This window comes from Limanda limanda, unplaced genomic scaffold (assembly GCF_963576545.1).
Source record: "Limanda limanda unplaced genomic scaffold, fLimLim1.1 SCAFFOLD_39, whole genome shotgun sequence".
NCBI lineage: Eukaryota > Metazoa > Chordata > Actinopteri > Pleuronectiformes > Pleuronectidae > Limanda > Limanda limanda.
The window spans coordinates 694,229-711,046 of NW_026870574.1; the positions used below are offsets into that span (position 1 = coordinate 694,229).

Sequence of the window (16,818 nt, forward strand, 5' to 3'; positions counted from 1 at the left end):
CCAGCAGGTCTTGAGTGTTTGCTTTTCTACAGGGTAAGAACAGAGTGCACCGTTCCCAGCGGCACTGCAATGCTAGGTCAATGCGTGGAGAGAAGGGAGCAAGCTCCACATTTCTGCTCCTCTTTCCAAAAATCTGCTTAATATGTAGTCCTCATATAGAGGACATATCAGATATTAAACTGATAAGAACAGATACTACACTTGATCTTAGCCAAAAGGCCGAGAAGCGATAATCCCCAAGTGTTGGATGTCCACGCCAGGCTCTTGGCACAAATCTCACTTGATATGGTGCCACATTTGGAGGTGTGCATAATGATGGCTGCTGCTTATCACCTCCGCCCGAGCTCTCCTTTGTGGACGCTTGATTTCTGACCTAGACAGCTCTTTGACTTTTCACAATTTCAAAAGGCTCAGCCATGAAGCAAAGCCTGCCAAAAATATATTCAACTCATGTTTGTTCCTCTCCACGGAAGTCTTTAGTAAAAGGCGAAAGACTTGTGCGTTATGAAGAGAAACCAGAGTCGGCATGGCCCTGTGTTGGAGAGCAGCGGTGGAGCCTCTCGGTCACATTCACCACCTTCACGGTAGGCCTTTTCTTTCCGCATGTCAGAGCCCAGTATGCAACATTCCCACCCCGCCCCCATCTGGCAACCAAAATTATACACGTCTTTATTAGCTCCTGCCCTGACTACTGTGATTGGCTTTTAAGCCTGTTTAAGCGATAGATCCCTGAACCACTTACATTGGGTCCAAATAGCTGACTCTGGTTTCTCACCAAGTCTCCCAGCAGGTCTTGAGTGTTTGCTTTTCTACAGGGTAAGAACAGAGTGCACCGTTCCCAGCGGCACTGCAATGCTAGGTCGATGCGTGGAGAGAAGGGAGCAAGCTCCACATTTCTGCTCCTCTTGCCAAAAATCTGCTTAATATGTAGTCCTCATATAGAGGACATATCAGATATTACACTGATAAGAACAGATACTACACTTGATCTTAGCCAAAAGGCCGAGAAGCGATAATCCCCAAGTGTTGGATGTCCACGCCAGGCTCTTGGCACAAATCTCACTTGAGATGGTGCCACATTTGGAGGTGTGCATAACGATGGCTGCTGCTTATCACCTCCGCCCGAGCTCTCCTTTGTGGACGCTTGATTTCTGACCTAGACAGCTCTTTGACTTTTCACAATTTCAAAAGGCTCAGCCATGAAGCAAAGCCTGCCAAAAATATATTCAACTCATGTTTGTTCCTCTCCACGGAAGTCTTTAGTAAAAGGCGAAAGACTTGTGCGTTATGAAGAGAAACCAGAGTCAGCATGGCCCTGTGTTGGAGAGCAGCGGTGGAGACTCTCGGTCACATTCACCACCTTCACGGTAGGCCTTTTCTTTCCGCATGTCAGAGCCCAGTATGCAACATTCCCACCCCGCCCCCATCTGGCAACCAAAATTATACACGTCTTTATTAGCTCCTGCCCTGACTACTGTGATTGGCTTTTAAGCCTGTTTAAGCGATAGATCCCTGAACCACTTACATTGAGTCCAAATAGCTGACTCTGGTTTCTCACCAAGTCTCCCAGCAGGTCTTGAGTGTTTGCTTTTCTAAAGGGTAAGAACAGAGTTCACCATTCCCAGAGGCACTGCAATGCTAGGTCGATGCGTGGAGAGAAGGGAGCAAGGTCCACATTTCTGCTCCTCTTGCCAAAAATCTGCTTAATATGTAGTCCTCATATAGAGGACATATCAGATATTAAACTGATAAGAACAGATACTACACTTGATCTTAGCCAAAAGGCCGAGAAGCGATAATCCCCAAGTGTTGGATGTCCATGCCAGGCTCTTGGCACAAATCTCACTTGAGATGGTGCCACATTTGGAGGTGTGCATAACGATGGCTGCTGCTTATCACCTCCGCCCGAGCTCTCCTTTGTGGACGCTTGATTTCTGACCTAGACAGCTCTTTGACTTTTCACAATTTCAAAAGGCTCAGCCATGAAGCAAAGCCTGCCAAAAATATATTCAACTCATGTTTGTTCCTCTCCACGGAAGTCTTTAGTAAAAGGCGAAAGACTTGTGCGTTATGAAGAGAAACCAGAGTCAGCATGGCCCTGTGTTGGAGAGCAGCGGTGGAGACTCTCGGTCACATTCACCACCTTCACGGTAGGCCTTTTCTTTCCGCATGTCAGAGCCCAGTATGCAACATTCCCACCCCGCCCCCATCTGGCAACCAAAATTATACACGTCTTTATTAGCTCCTGCCCTGACTACTGTGATTGGCTTTTAAGCCTGTTTAAGCGATAGATCCCTGAACCACTTACATTGGGTCCAAATAGCTGACTCTGGTTTCTCACCAAGTCTACCAGCAGGTCTTGAGTGTTTGCTTTTCTACAGGGTAAGAACAGAGTGCACCGTTCCCAGCGGCACTGCAATGCTAGGTCAATGCGTGGAGAGAAGGGAGCAAGCTCCACATTTCTGCTCCTCTTTCCAAAAATCTGCTTAATATGTAGTCCTCATATAGAGGACATATCAGATATTAAACTGATAAGAACAGATACTACACTTGATCTTAGCCAAAAGGCCGAGAAGCGATAATCCCCAAGTGTTGGATGTCCACGCCAGGCTCTTGGCACAAATCTCACTTGATATGGTGCCACATTTGGAGGTGTGCATAATGATGGCTGCTGCTTATCACCTCCGCCCGAGCTCTCCTTTGTGGACGCTTGATTTCTGACCTAGACAGCTCTTTGACTTTTCACAATTTCAAAAGGCTCAGCCATGAAGCAAAGCCTGCCAAAAATATATTCAACTCATGTTTGTTCCTCTCCACGGAAGTCTTTAGTAAAAGGCGAAAGACTTGTGCGTTATGAAGAGAAACCAGAGTCGGCATGGCCCTGTGTTGGAGAGCAGCGGTGGAGCCTCTCGGTCACATTCACCACCTTCACGGTAGGCCTTTTCTTTCCGCATGTCAGAGCCCAGTATGCAACATTCCCACCCCGCCCCCATCTGGCAACCAAAATTATACACGTCTTTATTAGCTCCTGCCCTGACTACTGTGATTGGCTTTTAAGCCTGTTTAAGCGATAGATCCCTGAACCACTTACATTGGGTCCAAATAGCTGACTCTGGTTTCTCACCAAGTCTCCCAGCAGGTCTTGAGTGTTTGCTTTTCTACAGGGTAAGAACAGAGTGCACCGTTCCCAGCGGCACTGCTATGCTAGGTCGATGCGTGGAGAGAAGGGAGCAAGCTCCACATTTCTGCTCCTCTTGCCAAAAATCTGCTTAATATGTAGTCCTCATATAGAGGCCATATCAGATATTAAACTGATAAGAACAGATACTACACTTGATCTTAGCCAAAAGGCCGAGAAGCGATTATCCCCAAGTGTTGGATGTCCACGACAGGCTCTTGGCACAAATCTCACTTGATATGGTGCCACATTTGGAGGTGTGCATAACGATGGCTGCTGCTTATCACCTCCGCCCGAGCTCTCCTTTGTGGACGCTTGATTTCTGACCTAGACAGCTCTTTGACTTTTCACAATTTCAAAAGGCTCAGCCATGAAGCAAAGCCTGCCAAAAATATATTCAACTCATGTTTGTTCCTCTCCACGGAAGTCTTTAGTAAAAGGCGAAAGACTTGTGCGTTATGAAGAGAAACCAGAGTAAGCATGGCCCTGTGTTGGAGAGCAGCGGTGGAGACTCTCGGTCACATTCACCACCTTCACGGTAGGCCTTTTCTTTCCGCATGTCAGCCCAGTATGCAACATTCCCACCCCGCCCCCATTTGGCAACCAAAATTATACACGTCTTTATTAGCTCCTGCCCTGACTACTGTGATTGGCTTTTAAGCCTGTTTAAGCGATAGATCCCTGAACCACTTACATTGGGTCCAAATAGCTGACTCTGGTTTCTCACCAAGTCTCCCAGCAGGTCTTGAGTGTTTGCTTATCTACAGGGTAAGAACAGAGTGCACCGTTCCCAGCGGCACTGCAAAGCTAGGTCGATGCGTGGAGAGAAGGGAGCAAGCTCCACATTTCTGCTCCTCTTGCCAAAAATCTGCTTAATATGTAGTCCTCATATAGAGGACATATCAGATATTAAACTGATAAGAACAGATACTACACTTGATCTTAGCCAAAAGGCCGAGAAGCGATAATCCCCAAGTGTTGGATGTCCACGCCAGGCTCTTGGCACAAATTTCACTTGAGATGGTGCCACATTTGGAGGTGTGCATAACGATGGCTGCTGCTTATCACCTCCGCCCGAGCTCTCCTTTGTGGACGCTTGATTTCTGACCTAGACAGCTCTTTGACTTTTCACAATTTCAAAAGGCTCAGCCATGAAGCAAAGCCTGCCAAAAATATATTCAACTCATGTTTGTTCCTCTCCACGGAAGTCTTTAGTAAAAGGCGAAAGACTTGTGCGTTATGAAGAGAAACCAGAGTAAGCATGGCCCTGTGTTGGAGAGCAGCGGTGGAGCCTCTCGGTCACATTCACCACCTTCACGGTAGGCCTTTTCTTTCCGCATGTCAGAGCCCAGTATGCAACATTCCCACCCCGCCCCCATCTGGCAACCAAAATTATACACGTCTTTATTAGCTCCTGCCCTGACTACTGTGATTGGCTTTTAAGCCTGTTTAAGCGATAGATCCCTGAACCACTTACATTGGGTCCAAATAGCTGACTCTGGTTTCTCACCAAGTCTCCCAGCAGGTCTTGAGTGTTTGCTTTTCTACATGGTAACAACAGAGTGCACCGTTCCCAGCGGCACTGCAATGCTAGGTCGATGCGTGGAGAGAAGGGAGCAAGCTCCACATTTCTGCTCCTCTCGCCAAAAATCTGCTTACTATGTAGTCCTCATATAGAGGACATATCAGATATTAAACTGATAAGAACAGATACTACACTTGATCTTAGCCAAAAGGCCGAGAAGCGATAATCCCCAAGTGTTGGATGTCCACGCCAGGCTCTTGGCACAAATCTCACTTGATATGGTGCCACATTTGGAGGTGTGCATAACGATGGCTGCTGCTTATCACCTCCGCCCGAGCTCTCCTTTGTGGACGCTTGATTTCTGACCTAGACAGCTCTTTGACTTTTCACAATTTCAAAAGGCTCAGCCATGAAGCAAAGCCTGCCAAAAATATATTCAACTCATGTTTGTTCCTCTCCACGGAAGTCTTTAGTAAAAGGCGAAAGACTTGTGCGTTATGAAGAGAAACCAGAGTCAGCATGGCCCTGTGTTGGAGAGCAGCGGTGGAGCCTCTCGGTCACATTCACCACCTTTACGGTAGGCCTTTTCTTTCCGCATGTCAGAGCCCAGTATGCAACATTCCCACCCCGCCCCCATTTGGCAACCAAAATTATACACGTCTTTATTTGCTCCTGCCCTGACTACTGTGATTGGCTTTTAAGCCTGTTTAAGCGATAGATCCCTGAACCACTTACATTGGGTCCAAATAGCTGACTCTGGTTTCTCACCAAGTCTCCCAGCAGGTCTTGAGTGTTTGCTTTTCTACAGGGTAAGAACAGAGTGCACCGTTCCCAGCGGCACTGCAATGCTAGGTCGATGCGTGGAGAGAAGGGAGCAAGCTCCACATTTCTGCTCCTCTTGCCAAAAATCTGCTTAATATGTAGTCCTCATATAGAGGACATATCAGATATTAAACTGATAAGAACAGATACTACACTTAATCTTAGCCAAAAGGCCGAGAAGCGATAATGCCCAAGTGTTGGATGTCCACGCCAGGCTCTTGGCACAAATCTCACTTGATATGGTGCCACATTTGGAGGTGTGCATAACGATGGCTGCTGCTTATCACCTCCGCCCGAGCTCTCCTTTGTGGACGCTTGATTTCTGACCTAGACAGCTCTTTGACTTTTCACAATTTCAAAAGGCTCAGCCATGATGCAAAGCCTGCCAAAAATATATTCAACTCATGTTTGTTCCTCTCCACGGAAGTCTTTAGTAAAAGGCGAAAGACTTGTGCGTTATGAATAGAAACCAGAGTCAGCATGGCCCTGTGTTGGAGAGCAGCGGTGGAGCCTCTCGGTCACATTCACCACCTTTACGGTAGGCCTTTTCTTTCCGCATGTCAGAGCCCAGTGTGCAACATTCCCACCCCGCCCCCATTTGGCAACCAAAATTATACACGTCTTTATTTGCTCCTGCCCTGACTACTGTGATTGGCTTTTAAGCCTGTTTAAGCGATTGATCCCTGAACCACTTACATTGGGTCCAAATAGCAGACTCTGGTTTCTAACCAAGTCTCCCAGCAGGTCTTGAGTGTTTGCTTTACTACAGGGTAAGAACAGAGTGCACCGTTCCCAGCGGCACTGCAATGCTAGGTCGATGCGTGGAGAGAAGGGAGCAAGCTCCACATTTCTGCTCCTCTTGCCAAAAATCTGCTCAATATGTAGTCCTCATATAGAGGACATATCAGATATTAAACTGATAAGAACAGATATTACACTTGATCTTAGCCAAAAGGCCGAGAAGCGATAATCCCCAAGTGTTGGATGTCCACGCCAGGCTCTTGGCACAAATCTCACTTGAGATGGTGCCACATTTGGAGGTGTGCATAACGATGGCTGCTGCTTATCACCTTCGCCCGAGCTCTATTTTGTGGACGCTTGATTTCTGACCTAGACAGCTCTTTGACTTTTCACAATTTCAAAAGGCTCAGCCATGAAGCAAAGCCTGCCAAAAATATATTCAACTCATGTTTGTTCCTCTCCACGGAAGTCTTTAGTAAAAGGCGAAAGACTTGTGCGTTATGAAGAGAAACCAGAGTCAGCATGGCCCTGTGTTGGAGAGCAGCGGTGGAGACTCTCGGTCACATTCACCACCTTCACGGTAGGCCTTTTCTTTCCGCATGTCAGAGCCCAGTATGCAACATTCCCACCCCGCCCCCATTTGGCAACCAAAATGATACACGTCTTTATTAGCTCCTGCCCTGACTACTGTGATTGGCTTTTAAGCCTGTTTAAGCGATAGATCCCTGAACCACTTACATTGGGTCCAAATAGCTGACTCTGGTTTCTCACCAAGTCTCCCAGCAGGTCTTGAGTGTTTGCTTTTCTACAGGGTAAGAACAGAGTGCACCGTTCCCAGCGGCACTGCAATGCTAGGTCGATGCGTGGAGAGAAGGGAGCAAGCTCCACATTTCTGCTCCTCTTGCCAAAAATCTGCTTAATATGTAGTCCTCATATAGAGGACATATCAGATATTAAACTGATAAGAACAGATACTACACTTGATCTTAGCCAAAAGGCCGAGAAGCGATAATCCCCAAGTGTTGGATGTCCACGCCAGGCTCTTGGCACAAATCTCACTTGATATGGTGCCACATTTGGAGGTGTGCATAACGATGGCTGCTGCTTATCACCTCCGCCCGAGTTCTCCTTTGTGGACGCTTGATTTCTGACCTAGACAGCTCTTTGACTTTTCACAATTTCAAAAGGCTCAGCCATGAAGCAAAGCCTGCCAAAAATATATTCAACTCATGTTTGTTCCTCTCCACGGAAGTCTTTAGTAAAAGGCGAAAGACTTGTGCGTTATGAAGAGAAACCAGAGTCAGCATGGCCCTGTGTTGGAGAGCAGCGGTGGAGACTCTCGGTCACATTCACCACCTTCACGGTAGGCCTTTTCTTTCCGCATGTCAGAGCCCAGTATGCAACATTCCCACCCCGCCCCCATCTGGCAACCAAAATTATACACGTCTTTATTAGCTCCTGCCCTGACTACTGTGATTGGCTTTTAAGCCTGTTTAAGCGATAGATCCCTGAACCACTTACATTGGGTCCAAATAGCTGACTCTGGTTTCTCACCAAGTCTACCAGCAGGTCTTGAGTGTTTGCTTTTCTACAGGGTAAGAACAGAGTGCACCGTTCCCAGCGGCACTGCAATGCTAGGTCAATGCGTGGAGAGAAGGGAGCAAGCTCCACATTTCTGCTCCTCTTTCCAAAAATCTGCTTAATATGTAGTCCTCATATAGAGGACATATCAGATATTAAACTGATAAGAACAGATACTACACTTGATCTTAGCCAAAAGGCCGAGAAGCGATAATCCCCAAGTGTTGGATGTCCACGCCAGGCTCTTGGCACAAATCTCACTTGATATGGTGCCACATTTGGAGGTGTGCATAATGATGGCTGCTGCTTATCACCTCCGCCCGAGCTCTCCTTTGTGGACGCTTGATTTCTGACCTAGACAGCTCTTTGACTTTTCACAATTTCAAAAGGCTCAGCCATGAAGCAAAGCCTGCCAAAAATATATTCAACTCATGTTTGTTCCTCTCCACGGAAGTCTTTAGTAAAAGGCGAAAGACTTGTGCGTTATGAAGAGAAACCAGAGTCAGCATGGCCCTGTGTTGGAGAGCAGCGGTGGAGCCTCTCGGTCACATTCACCACCTTCACGGTAGGCCTTTTCTTTCCACATGTCAGAGCCCAGTATGCAACATTCCCACCCCGCCCCCATCTGGCAACCAAAATTATACACGTCTTTATTAGCTCCTGCCCTGACTACTGTGATTGGCTTTTAAGCCTGTTTAAGCGATAGATCCCTGAACCACTTACATTGGGTCCAAATAGCTGACTCTGGTTTCTCACCAAGTCTCCCAGCAGGTCTTGAGTGTTTGCTTTTCTACAGGGTAAGAACAGAGTGCACCGTTCCCAGCGGCACTGCAATGCTAGGTCGATGCGTGGAGAGAAGGGAGCAAGCTCCACATTTCTGCTCCTCTTGCCAAAAATCTGCTTAATATGTAGTCCTCATATAGAGGACATATCAGATATTAAACTGATAAGAACAGATACTACACTTGATCTTAGCCAAAAGGCCGAGAAGCGATAATCCCCAAGTGTTGGATGTCCACGCCAGGCTCTTGGCACAAATCTCACATGAGATGGTGCCACATTTGGAGGTGTGCATAACGATGGCTGCTGCTTATCACCTCCGCCCGAGCTCTCCTTTGTGGACGCTTGATTTCTGACCTAGACAGCTCTTTGACTTTTCACGGTAGGCCTTTTCTTTCCGCATGTCAGAGCCCAGTATGCAACATTCCCACCCCGCCCCCATCTGGCAACCAAAATTATACACGTCTTTATTAGCTCCTGCCCTGACTACTGTGATTGGCTTTTAAGCCTGTTTAAGCGATAGATCCCTGAACCACTTACGTTGGGTCCAAATAGCTGACTCTGGTTTCTCAACAAGTCTCCCAGCAGGTCTTGAGTGTTTGCTTTTCTACAGGGTAAGAACAGAGTGCACCGTTCCCAGCGGCACTGCAATGCTAGGTCGATGCGTGGAGAGAAGGGAGCAAGCTCCACATTTCTGCTCCTCTTTCCAAAAATCTGCTTAATATGTAGTCCTCATATAGAGGACATATCAGATATTAAACTGATAAGAACAGATACTACACTTGATCTTAGCCAAAAGGCCGAGAAGCGATAATCCCCAAGTGTTGGATGTCCACGCCAGGCTCTTGGCACAAATCTCACTTGAGATGGTGCCACATTTGGAGGTGTGCATAACGATGGCTGCTGCTTATCACCTCCGCCCGAGCTCTCCTTTGTGGACGCTTGATTTCTGACCTAGACAGCTCTTTGACTTTTCACAATTTCAAAAGGCTCAGCCATGAAGCAAAGCCTGCCAAAAATATATTCAACTCATGTTTGTTCCTCTCCACGGAAGTCTTTAGTAAAAGGCGAAAGACTTGTGCGTTATGAAGAGAAACCAGAGTCAGCATGGCCCTGTGTTGGAGAGCAGCGGTGGAGCCTCTCGGTCACATTCACCACCTTCACGGTAGGCCTTTTCTTTCCGCATGTCAGAGCCCAGTATGCAACATTCCCACCCCGCCCCCATCTGGCAACCAAAATTATACACGTCTTTATTAGCTCCTGCCCTGACTACTGTGATTGGCTTTTAAGCCTGTTTAAGCGATAGATCCCTGAACCACTTACATTGGGTCCAAATAGCTGACTCTGGTTTCTCAACAAGTCTCCCAGCAGGTCTTGACTGTTTGCTTTTCTACAGGGTAAGAACAGAGTGCACCGTTCCCAGCGGCACTGCAATGCTAGGTCGATGCGTGGAGAGAAGGGAGCAAGCTCCACATTTCTGCTCCTCTTGCCAAAAATCTGCTTAATATGTAGTCCTCACATAGAGGACATATCAGATATTAAACTGATAAGAACAGATACTACACTTGATCTTAGCCAAAAGGCCGAGAAGCGATAATCCCCAAGTGTTGGATGTCCACGCCAGGCTCTTGGCACAAATCTCACTTGAGATGGTGCCACATTTGGAGGTGTGCATAACGATGGCTGCTGCTTATCACCTCCGCCCGAGCTCTCCTTTGTGGACGCTTGATTTCTGACCTAGACAGCTCTTTGACTTTTCACAATTTCAAAAGGCTCAGCCATGAAGCAAAGCCTGCCAAAAATATATTCAACTCATGTTTGTTCCTCTCCACGGAAGTCTTTAGTAAAAGGCGAAAGACTTGTGCGTTATGAAGAGAAACCAGAGTCAGCATGGCCCTGTGTTGGAGAGCAGCGGTGGAGACTCTCGGTCACATTCACCACCTTCACGGTAGGCCTTTTCTTTCCGCATGTCAGAGCCCAGTATGCAACATTCCCACCCCGCCCCCATTTGGCAACCAAAATGATACACGTCTTTATTAGCTCCTGCCCTGACTACTGTGATTGGCTTTTAAGCCTGTTTAAGCGATAGATCCCTGAACCACTTACATTGGGTCCAAATAGCTGACTCTGGTTTCTCACCAAGTCTCCCAGCAGGTCTTGAGTGTTTGCTTTTCTACAGGGTAAGAACAGAGTGCACCGTTCCCAGCGGCACTGCAATGCTAGGTCGATGCGTGGAGAGAAGGGAGCAAGCTCCACATTTCTGCTCCTCTTGCCAAAAATCTGCTTAATATGTAGTCCTCATATAGAGGACATATCAGATATTAAACTGATAAGAACAGATACTACACTTGATCTTAGCCAAAAGGCCGAGAAGCGATAATCCCCAAGTGTTGGATGTCCACGCCAGGCTCTTGGCACAAATCTCACTTGATATGGTGCCACATTTGGAGGTGTGCATAACGATGGCTGCTGCTTATCACCTCCGCCCGAGTTCTCCTTTGTGGACGCTTGATTTCTGACCTAGACAGCTCTTTGACTTTTCACAATTTCAAAAGGCTCAGCCATGAAGCAAAGCCTGCCAAAAATATATTCAACTCATGTTTGTTCCTCTCCACGGAAGTCTTTAGTAAAAGGCGAAAGACTTGTGCGTTATGAAGAGAAACCAGAGTCAGCATGGCCCTGTGTTGGAGAGCAGCGGTGGAGACTCTCGGTCACATTCACCACCTTCACGGTAGGCCTTTTCTTTCCGCATGTCAGAGCCCAGTATGCAACATTCCCACCCCGCCCCCATCTGGCAACCAAAATTATACACGTCTTTATTAGCTCCTGCCCTGACTACTGTGATTGGCTTTTAAGCCTGTTTAAGCGATAGATCCCTGAACCACTTACATTGGGTCCAAATAGCTGACTCTGGTTTCTCACCAAGTCTACCAGCAGGTCTTGAGTGTTTGCTTTTCTACAGGGTAAGAACAGAGTGCACCGTTCCCAGCGGCACTGCAATGCTAGGTCAATGCGTGGAGAGAAGGGAGCAAGCTCCACATTTCTGCTCCTCTTTCCAAAAATCTGCTTAATATGTAGTCCTCATATAGAGGACATATCAGATATTAAACTGATAAGAACAGATACTACACTTGATCTTAGCCAAAAGGCCGAGAAGCGATAATCCCCAAGTGTTGGATGTCCACGCCAGGCTCTTGGCACAAATCTCACTTGATATGGTGCCACATTTGGAGGTGTGCATAATGATGGCTGCTGCTTATCACCTCCGCCCGAGCTCTCCTTTGTGGACGCTTGATTTCTGACCTAGACAGCTCTTTGACTTTTCACAATTTCAAAAGGCTCAGCCATGAAGCAAAGCCTGCCAAAAATATATTCAACTCATGTTTGTTCCTCTCCACGGAAGTCTTTAGTAAAAGGCGAAAGACTTGTGCGTTATGAAGAGAAACCAGAGTCGGCATGGCCCTGTGTTGGAGAGCAGCGGTGGAGCCTCTCGGTCACATTCACCACCTTCACGGTAGGCCTTTTCTTTCCGCATGTCAGAGCCCAGTATGCAACATTCCCACCCCGCCCCCATCTGGCAACCAAAATTATACACGTCTTTATTAGCTCCTGCCCTGACTACTGTGATTGGCTTTTAAGCCTGTTTAAGCGATAGATCCCTGAACCACTTACATTGGGTCCAAATAGCTGACTCTGGTTTCTCACCAAGTCTCCCAGCAGGTCTTGAGTGTTTGCTTTTCTACAGGGTAAGAACAGAGTGCACCGTTCCCAGCGGCACTGCAATGCTAGGTCGATGCGTGGAGAGAAGGGAGCAAGCTCCACATTTCTGCTCCTCTTGCCAAAAATCTGCTTAATATGTAGTCCTCATATAGAGGACATATCAGATATTACACTGATAAGAACAGATACTACACTTGATCTTAGCCAAAAGGCCGAGAAGCGATAATCCCCAAGTGTTGGATGTCCACGCCAGGCTCTTGGCACAAATCTCACTTGAGATGGTGCCACATTTGGAGGTGTGCATAACGATGGCTGCTGCTTATCACCTCCGCCCGAGCTCTCCTTTGTGGACGCTTGATTTCTGACCTAGACAGCTCTTTGACTTTTCACAATTTCAAAAGGCTCAGCCATGAAGCAAAGCCTGCCAAAAATATATTCAACTCATGTTTGTTCCTCTCCACGGAAGTCTTTAGTAAAAGGCGAAAGACTTGTGCGTTATGAAGAGAAACCAGAGTCAGCATGGCCCTGTGTTGGAGAGCAGCGGTGGAGACTCTCGGTCACATTCACCACCTTCACGGTAGGCCTTTTCTTTCCGCATGTCAGAGCCCAGTATGCAACATTCCCACCCCGCCCCCATCTGGCAACCAAAATTATACACGTCTTTATTAGCTCCTGCCCTGACTACTGTGATTGGCTTTTAAGCCTGTTTAAGCGATAGATCCCTGAACCACTTACATTGAGTCCAAATAGCTGACTCTGGTTTCTCACCAAGTCTCCCAGCAGGTCTTGAGTGTTTGCTTTTCTAAAGGGTAAGAACAGAGTTCACCATTCCCAGAGGCACTGCAATGCTAGGTCGATGCGTGGAGAGAAGGGAGCAAGGTCCACATTTCTGCTCCTCTTGCCAAAAATCTGCTTAATATGTAGTCCTCATATAGAGGACATATCAGATATTAAACTGATAAGAACAGATACTACACTTGATCTTAGCCAAAAGGCCGAGAAGCGATAATCCCCAAGTGTTGGATGTCCATGCCAGGCTCTTGGCACAAATCTCACTTGAGATGGTGCCACATTTGGAGGTGTGCATAACGATGGCTGCTGCTTATCACCTCCGCCCGAGCTCTCCTTTGTGGACGCTTGATTTCTGACCTAGACAGCTCTTTGACTTTTCACAATTTCAAAAGGCTCAGCCATGAAGCAAAGCCTGCCAAAAATATATTCAACTCATGTTTGTTCCTCTCCACGGAAGTCTTTAGTAAAAGGCGAAAGACTTGTGCGTTATGAAGAGAAACCAGAGTCAGCATGGCCCTGTGTTGGAGAGCAGCGGTGGAGACTCTCGGTCACATTCACCACCTTCACGGTAGGCCTTTTCTTTCCGCATGTCAGAGCCCAGTATGCAACATTCCCACCCCGCCCCCATCTGGCAACCAAAATTATACACGTCTTTATTAGCTCCTGCCCTGACTACTGTGATTGGCTTTTAAGCCTGTTTAAGCGATAGATCCCTGAACCACTTACATTGGGTCCAAATAGCTGACTCTGGTTTCTCACCAAGTCTACCAGCAGGTCTTGAGTGTTTGCTTTTCTACAGGGTAAGAACAGAGTGCACCGTTCCCAGCAGCACTGCAATGCTAGGTCAATGCGTGGAGAGAAGGGAGCAAGCTCCACATTTCTGCTCCTCTTTCCAAAAATCTGCTTAATATGTAGTCCTCATATAGAGGACATATCAGATATTAAACTGATAAGAACAGATACTACACTTGATCTTAGCCAAAAGGCCGAGAAGCGATAATCCCCAAGTGTTGGATGTCCACGCCAGGCTCTTGGCACAAATCTCACTTGATATGGTGCCACATTTGGAGGTGTGCATAATGATGGCTGCTGCTTATCACCTCCGCCCGAGCTCTCCTTTGTGGACGCTTGATTTCTGACCTAGACAGCTCTTTGACTTTTCACAATTTCAAAAGGCTCAGCCATGAAGCAAAGCCTGCCAAAAATATATTCAACTCATGTTTGTTCCTCTCCACGGAAGTCTTTAGTAAAAGGCGAAAGACTTGTGCGTTATGAAGAGAAACCAGAGTCGGCATGGCCCTGTGTTGGAGAGCAGCGGTGGAGCCTCTCGGTCACATTCACCACCTTCACGGTAGGCCTTTTCTTTCCGCATGTCAGAGCCCAGTATGCAACATTCCCACCCCGCCCCCATCTGGCAACCAAAATTATACACGTCTTTATTAGCTCCTGCCCTGACTACTGTGATTGGCTTTTAAGCCTGTTTAAGCGATAGATCCCTGAACCACTTACATTGGGTCCAAATAGCTGACTCTGGTTTCTCACCAAGTCTCCCAGCAGGTCTTGAGTGTTTGCTTTTCTACAGGGTAAGAACAGAGTGCACCGTTCCCAGAGGCACTGCAATGCTAGGTCGATGCGTGGAGAGAAGGGAGCAAGCTCCACATTTCTGCTCCTCTTGCCAAAAATCTGCTTAATATGTAGTCCTCATATAGAGGACATATCAGATATTAAACTGATAAGAACAGATACTACACTTGATCTTAGCCAAAAGGCCGAGAAGCGATTATCCCCAAGTGTTGGATGTCCACGACAGGCTCTTGGCACAAATCTCACTTGATATGGTGCCACATTTGGAGGTGTGCATAACGATGGCTGCTGCTTATCACCTCCGCCCGAGCTCTCCTTTGTGGACGCTTGATTTCTGACCTAGACAGCTCTTTGACTTTTCACAATTTCAAAAGGCTCAGCCATGAAGCAAAGCCTGCCAAAAATATATTCAACTCATGTTTGTTCCTCTCCACGGAAGTCTTTAGTAAAAGGCGAAAGACTTGTGCGTTATGAAGAGAAACCAGAGTAAGCATGGCCCTGTGTTGGAGAGCAGCGGTGGAGACTCTCGGTCACATTCACCACCTTCACGGTAGGCCTTTTCTTTCCGCATGTCAGCCCAGTATGCAACATTCCCACCCCGCCCCCATTTGGCAACCAAAATTATACACGTCTTTATTAGCTCCTGCCCTGACTACTGTGATTGGCTTTTAAGCCTGTTTAAGCGATAGATCCCTGAACCACTTACATTGGGTCCAAATAGCTGACTCTGGTTTCTCACCAAGTCTCCCAGCAGGTCTTGAGTGTTTGCTTATCTACAGGGTAAGAACAGAGTGCACCGTTCCCAGCGGCACTGCAAAGCTAGGTCGATGCGTGGAGAGAAGGGAGCAAGCTCCACATTTCTGCTCCTCTTGCCAAAAATCTGCTTAATATGTAGTCCTCATATAGAGGACATATCAGATATTAAACTGATAAGAACAGATACTACACTTGATCTTAGCCAAAAGGCCGAGAAGCGATAATCCCCAAGTGTTGGATGTCCACGCCAGGCTCTTGGCACAAATTTCACTTGAGATGGTGCCACATTTGGAGGTGTGCATAACGATGGCTGCTGCTTATCACCTCCGCCCGAGCTCTCCTTTGTGGACGCTTGATTTCTGACCTAGACAGCTCTTTGACTTTTCACAATTTCAAAAGGCTCAGCCATGAAGCAAAGCCTGCCAAAAATATATTCAACTCATGTTTGTTCCTCTCCACGGAAGTCTTTAGTAAAAGGCGAAAGACTTGTGCGTTATGAAGAGAAACCAGAGTCAGCATGGCCCTGTGTTGGAGAGCAGCGGTGGAGCCTCTCGGTCACATTCACCACCTTTACGGTAGGCCTTTTCTTTCCGCATGTCAGAGCCCAGTATGCAACATTCCCACCCCGCCCCCATTTGGCAACCAAAATTATACACGTCTTTATTTGCTCCTGCCCTGACTACTGTGATTGGCTTTTAAGCCTGTTTAAGCGATAGATCCCTGAACCACTTACATTGGGTCCAAATAGCTGACTCTGGTTTCTCACCAAGTCTCCCAGCAGGTCTTGAGTGTTTGCTTTTCTACAGGGTAAGAACAGAGTGCACCGTTCCCAGCGGCACTGCAATGCTAGGTCGATGCGTGGAGAGAAGGGAGCAAGCTCCACATTTCTGCTCCTCTTGCCAAAAATCTGCTTAATATGTAGTCCTCATATAGAGGACATATCAGATATTAAACTGATAAGAACAGATACTACACTTGATCTTAGCCAAAAGGCCGAGAAGCGATAATGCCCAAGTGTTGGATGTCCACGCCAGGCTCTTGGCACAAATCTCACTTGATATGGTGCCACATTTGGAGGTGTGCATAACGATGGCTGCTGCTTATCACCTCCGCCCGAGCTCTCCTTTGTGGACGCTTGATTTCTGACCTAGACAGCTCTTTGACTTTTCACAATTTCAAAAGGCTCAGCCATGATGCAAAGCCTGCCAAAAATATATTCAACTCATGTTTGTTCCTCTCCACGGAAGTCTTTAGTAAAAGGCGAAAGACTTGTGCGTTATGAATAGAAACCAGAGTCAGCATGGCCCTGTGTTGGAGAGCAGCGGTGGAGCCTCTCGGT

The 16,818-nt window shown here is 47.2% G+C and overlaps 43 non-coding genes across 43 annotated transcripts; all 43 read right to left on the reverse strand.

Moving 5' to 3' along the window:
• Positions 1-39: 39 nt before the first annotated feature.
• LOC132997712 (U2 spliceosomal RNA) lies at positions 40-231 on the reverse strand. The gene has a single exon (XR_009677755.1). It is a non-coding gene; the product is annotated as a U2 spliceosomal RNA (small nuclear RNA).
• A 180-nt stretch (positions 232-411) lies between these two features.
• On the reverse strand, positions 412-524 carry LOC132997645 (U5 spliceosomal RNA). Its single transcript, XR_009677691.1, has one exon. It is a non-coding gene; the product is annotated as a U5 spliceosomal RNA (small nuclear RNA).
• A 298-nt stretch (positions 525-822) lies between these two features.
• Positions 823-1,014, reverse strand: LOC132997466 (U2 spliceosomal RNA). Its single transcript, XR_009677525.1, has one exon. It is a non-coding gene; the product is annotated as a U2 spliceosomal RNA (small nuclear RNA).
• Positions 1,015-1,194: 180 nt separating this feature from the next.
• Positions 1,195-1,307, reverse strand: LOC132997609 (U5 spliceosomal RNA). The gene has a single exon (XR_009677657.1). It is a non-coding gene; the product is annotated as a U5 spliceosomal RNA (small nuclear RNA).
• A 298-nt stretch (positions 1,308-1,605) lies between these two features.
• On the reverse strand, positions 1,606-1,797 carry LOC132997539 (U2 spliceosomal RNA). The gene has a single exon (XR_009677594.1). It is a non-coding gene; the product is annotated as a U2 spliceosomal RNA (small nuclear RNA).
• Positions 1,798-1,977: 180 nt separating this feature from the next.
• LOC132997610 (U5 spliceosomal RNA) lies at positions 1,978-2,090 on the reverse strand. Its single transcript, XR_009677658.1, has one exon. It is a non-coding gene; the product is annotated as a U5 spliceosomal RNA (small nuclear RNA).
• Positions 2,091-2,388: 298 nt separating this feature from the next.
• On the reverse strand, positions 2,389-2,580 carry LOC132997713 (U2 spliceosomal RNA). The gene has a single exon (XR_009677756.1). It is a non-coding gene; the product is annotated as a U2 spliceosomal RNA (small nuclear RNA).
• A 180-nt stretch (positions 2,581-2,760) lies between these two features.
• Positions 2,761-2,873, reverse strand: LOC132997646 (U5 spliceosomal RNA). The gene has a single exon (XR_009677692.1). It is a non-coding gene; the product is annotated as a U5 spliceosomal RNA (small nuclear RNA).
• Positions 2,874-3,171: 298 nt separating this feature from the next.
• Positions 3,172-3,363, reverse strand: LOC132997520 (U2 spliceosomal RNA). The gene has a single exon (XR_009677576.1). It is a non-coding gene; the product is annotated as a U2 spliceosomal RNA (small nuclear RNA).
• A 180-nt stretch (positions 3,364-3,543) lies between these two features.
• Positions 3,544-3,656, reverse strand: LOC132997550 (U5 spliceosomal RNA). Its single transcript, XR_009677602.1, has one exon. It is a non-coding gene; the product is annotated as a U5 spliceosomal RNA (small nuclear RNA).
• Positions 3,657-3,952: 296 nt separating this feature from the next.
• LOC132997471 (U2 spliceosomal RNA) lies at positions 3,953-4,144 on the reverse strand. The gene has a single exon (XR_009677530.1). It is a non-coding gene; the product is annotated as a U2 spliceosomal RNA (small nuclear RNA).
• Positions 4,145-4,324: 180 nt separating this feature from the next.
• Positions 4,325-4,437, reverse strand: LOC132997551 (U5 spliceosomal RNA). Its single transcript, XR_009677603.1, has one exon. It is a non-coding gene; the product is annotated as a U5 spliceosomal RNA (small nuclear RNA).
• Positions 4,438-4,735: 298 nt separating this feature from the next.
• Positions 4,736-4,927, reverse strand: LOC132997493 (U2 spliceosomal RNA). Its single transcript, XR_009677551.1, has one exon. It is a non-coding gene; the product is annotated as a U2 spliceosomal RNA (small nuclear RNA).
• Positions 4,928-5,107: 180 nt separating this feature from the next.
• Positions 5,108-5,220, reverse strand: LOC132997611 (U5 spliceosomal RNA). Its single transcript, XR_009677659.1, has one exon. It is a non-coding gene; the product is annotated as a U5 spliceosomal RNA (small nuclear RNA).
• A 298-nt stretch (positions 5,221-5,518) lies between these two features.
• Positions 5,519-5,710, reverse strand: LOC132997505 (U2 spliceosomal RNA). Its single transcript, XR_009677562.1, has one exon. It is a non-coding gene; the product is annotated as a U2 spliceosomal RNA (small nuclear RNA).
• Positions 5,711-5,890: 180 nt separating this feature from the next.
• LOC132997681 (U5 spliceosomal RNA) lies at positions 5,891-6,003 on the reverse strand. Its single transcript, XR_009677725.1, has one exon. It is a non-coding gene; the product is annotated as a U5 spliceosomal RNA (small nuclear RNA).
• A 298-nt stretch (positions 6,004-6,301) lies between these two features.
• LOC132997517 (U2 spliceosomal RNA) lies at positions 6,302-6,493 on the reverse strand. The gene has a single exon (XR_009677573.1). It is a non-coding gene; the product is annotated as a U2 spliceosomal RNA (small nuclear RNA).
• Positions 6,494-6,673: 180 nt separating this feature from the next.
• Positions 6,674-6,786, reverse strand: LOC132997612 (U5 spliceosomal RNA). Its single transcript, XR_009677660.1, has one exon. It is a non-coding gene; the product is annotated as a U5 spliceosomal RNA (small nuclear RNA).
• A 298-nt stretch (positions 6,787-7,084) lies between these two features.
• On the reverse strand, positions 7,085-7,276 carry LOC132997628 (U2 spliceosomal RNA). Its single transcript, XR_009677675.1, has one exon. It is a non-coding gene; the product is annotated as a U2 spliceosomal RNA (small nuclear RNA).
• A 180-nt stretch (positions 7,277-7,456) lies between these two features.
• Positions 7,457-7,569, reverse strand: LOC132997614 (U5 spliceosomal RNA). Its single transcript, XR_009677661.1, has one exon. It is a non-coding gene; the product is annotated as a U5 spliceosomal RNA (small nuclear RNA).
• A 298-nt stretch (positions 7,570-7,867) lies between these two features.
• LOC132997715 (U2 spliceosomal RNA) lies at positions 7,868-8,059 on the reverse strand. Its single transcript, XR_009677757.1, has one exon. It is a non-coding gene; the product is annotated as a U2 spliceosomal RNA (small nuclear RNA).
• A 180-nt stretch (positions 8,060-8,239) lies between these two features.
• Positions 8,240-8,352, reverse strand: LOC132997615 (U5 spliceosomal RNA). The gene has a single exon (XR_009677662.1). It is a non-coding gene; the product is annotated as a U5 spliceosomal RNA (small nuclear RNA).
• Positions 8,353-8,650: 298 nt separating this feature from the next.
• Positions 8,651-8,842, reverse strand: LOC132997640 (U2 spliceosomal RNA). Its single transcript, XR_009677686.1, has one exon. It is a non-coding gene; the product is annotated as a U2 spliceosomal RNA (small nuclear RNA).
• Positions 8,843-9,247: 405 nt separating this feature from the next.
• On the reverse strand, positions 9,248-9,439 carry LOC132997709 (U2 spliceosomal RNA). Its single transcript, XR_009677752.1, has one exon. It is a non-coding gene; the product is annotated as a U2 spliceosomal RNA (small nuclear RNA).
• A 180-nt stretch (positions 9,440-9,619) lies between these two features.
• Positions 9,620-9,732, reverse strand: LOC132997616 (U5 spliceosomal RNA). The gene has a single exon (XR_009677663.1). It is a non-coding gene; the product is annotated as a U5 spliceosomal RNA (small nuclear RNA).
• A 298-nt stretch (positions 9,733-10,030) lies between these two features.
• LOC132997460 (U2 spliceosomal RNA) lies at positions 10,031-10,222 on the reverse strand. The gene has a single exon (XR_009677519.1). It is a non-coding gene; the product is annotated as a U2 spliceosomal RNA (small nuclear RNA).
• A 180-nt stretch (positions 10,223-10,402) lies between these two features.
• On the reverse strand, positions 10,403-10,515 carry LOC132997618 (U5 spliceosomal RNA). Its single transcript, XR_009677665.1, has one exon. It is a non-coding gene; the product is annotated as a U5 spliceosomal RNA (small nuclear RNA).
• A 298-nt stretch (positions 10,516-10,813) lies between these two features.
• On the reverse strand, positions 10,814-11,005 carry LOC132997651 (U2 spliceosomal RNA). The gene has a single exon (XR_009677697.1). It is a non-coding gene; the product is annotated as a U2 spliceosomal RNA (small nuclear RNA).
• A 180-nt stretch (positions 11,006-11,185) lies between these two features.
• LOC132997619 (U5 spliceosomal RNA) lies at positions 11,186-11,298 on the reverse strand. Its single transcript, XR_009677666.1, has one exon. It is a non-coding gene; the product is annotated as a U5 spliceosomal RNA (small nuclear RNA).
• Positions 11,299-11,596: 298 nt separating this feature from the next.
• On the reverse strand, positions 11,597-11,788 carry LOC132997716 (U2 spliceosomal RNA). The gene has a single exon (XR_009677758.1). It is a non-coding gene; the product is annotated as a U2 spliceosomal RNA (small nuclear RNA).
• Positions 11,789-11,968: 180 nt separating this feature from the next.
• Positions 11,969-12,081, reverse strand: LOC132997647 (U5 spliceosomal RNA). Its single transcript, XR_009677693.1, has one exon. It is a non-coding gene; the product is annotated as a U5 spliceosomal RNA (small nuclear RNA).
• A 298-nt stretch (positions 12,082-12,379) lies between these two features.
• LOC132997467 (U2 spliceosomal RNA) lies at positions 12,380-12,571 on the reverse strand. Its single transcript, XR_009677526.1, has one exon. It is a non-coding gene; the product is annotated as a U2 spliceosomal RNA (small nuclear RNA).
• A 180-nt stretch (positions 12,572-12,751) lies between these two features.
• Positions 12,752-12,864, reverse strand: LOC132997620 (U5 spliceosomal RNA). Its single transcript, XR_009677667.1, has one exon. It is a non-coding gene; the product is annotated as a U5 spliceosomal RNA (small nuclear RNA).
• Positions 12,865-13,162: 298 nt separating this feature from the next.
• LOC132997540 (U2 spliceosomal RNA) lies at positions 13,163-13,354 on the reverse strand. Its single transcript, XR_009677595.1, has one exon. It is a non-coding gene; the product is annotated as a U2 spliceosomal RNA (small nuclear RNA).
• Positions 13,355-13,534: 180 nt separating this feature from the next.
• LOC132997621 (U5 spliceosomal RNA) lies at positions 13,535-13,647 on the reverse strand. The gene has a single exon (XR_009677668.1). It is a non-coding gene; the product is annotated as a U5 spliceosomal RNA (small nuclear RNA).
• A 298-nt stretch (positions 13,648-13,945) lies between these two features.
• On the reverse strand, positions 13,946-14,137 carry LOC132997719 (U2 spliceosomal RNA). The gene has a single exon (XR_009677761.1). It is a non-coding gene; the product is annotated as a U2 spliceosomal RNA (small nuclear RNA).
• Positions 14,138-14,317: 180 nt separating this feature from the next.
• LOC132997648 (U5 spliceosomal RNA) lies at positions 14,318-14,430 on the reverse strand. Its single transcript, XR_009677694.1, has one exon. It is a non-coding gene; the product is annotated as a U5 spliceosomal RNA (small nuclear RNA).
• Positions 14,431-14,728: 298 nt separating this feature from the next.
• Positions 14,729-14,920, reverse strand: LOC132997489 (U2 spliceosomal RNA). Its single transcript, XR_009677547.1, has one exon. It is a non-coding gene; the product is annotated as a U2 spliceosomal RNA (small nuclear RNA).
• Positions 14,921-15,100: 180 nt separating this feature from the next.
• LOC132997552 (U5 spliceosomal RNA) lies at positions 15,101-15,213 on the reverse strand. The gene has a single exon (XR_009677604.1). It is a non-coding gene; the product is annotated as a U5 spliceosomal RNA (small nuclear RNA).
• Positions 15,214-15,509: 296 nt separating this feature from the next.
• Positions 15,510-15,701, reverse strand: LOC132997472 (U2 spliceosomal RNA). Its single transcript, XR_009677531.1, has one exon. It is a non-coding gene; the product is annotated as a U2 spliceosomal RNA (small nuclear RNA).
• Positions 15,702-15,881: 180 nt separating this feature from the next.
• Positions 15,882-15,994, reverse strand: LOC132997622 (U5 spliceosomal RNA). Its single transcript, XR_009677669.1, has one exon. It is a non-coding gene; the product is annotated as a U5 spliceosomal RNA (small nuclear RNA).
• Positions 15,995-16,292: 298 nt separating this feature from the next.
• On the reverse strand, positions 16,293-16,484 carry LOC132997663 (U2 spliceosomal RNA). The gene has a single exon (XR_009677708.1). It is a non-coding gene; the product is annotated as a U2 spliceosomal RNA (small nuclear RNA).
• A 180-nt stretch (positions 16,485-16,664) lies between these two features.
• Positions 16,665-16,777, reverse strand: LOC132997682 (U5 spliceosomal RNA). Its single transcript, XR_009677726.1, has one exon. It is a non-coding gene; the product is annotated as a U5 spliceosomal RNA (small nuclear RNA).
• Positions 16,778-16,818: the final 41 nt, after the last annotated feature.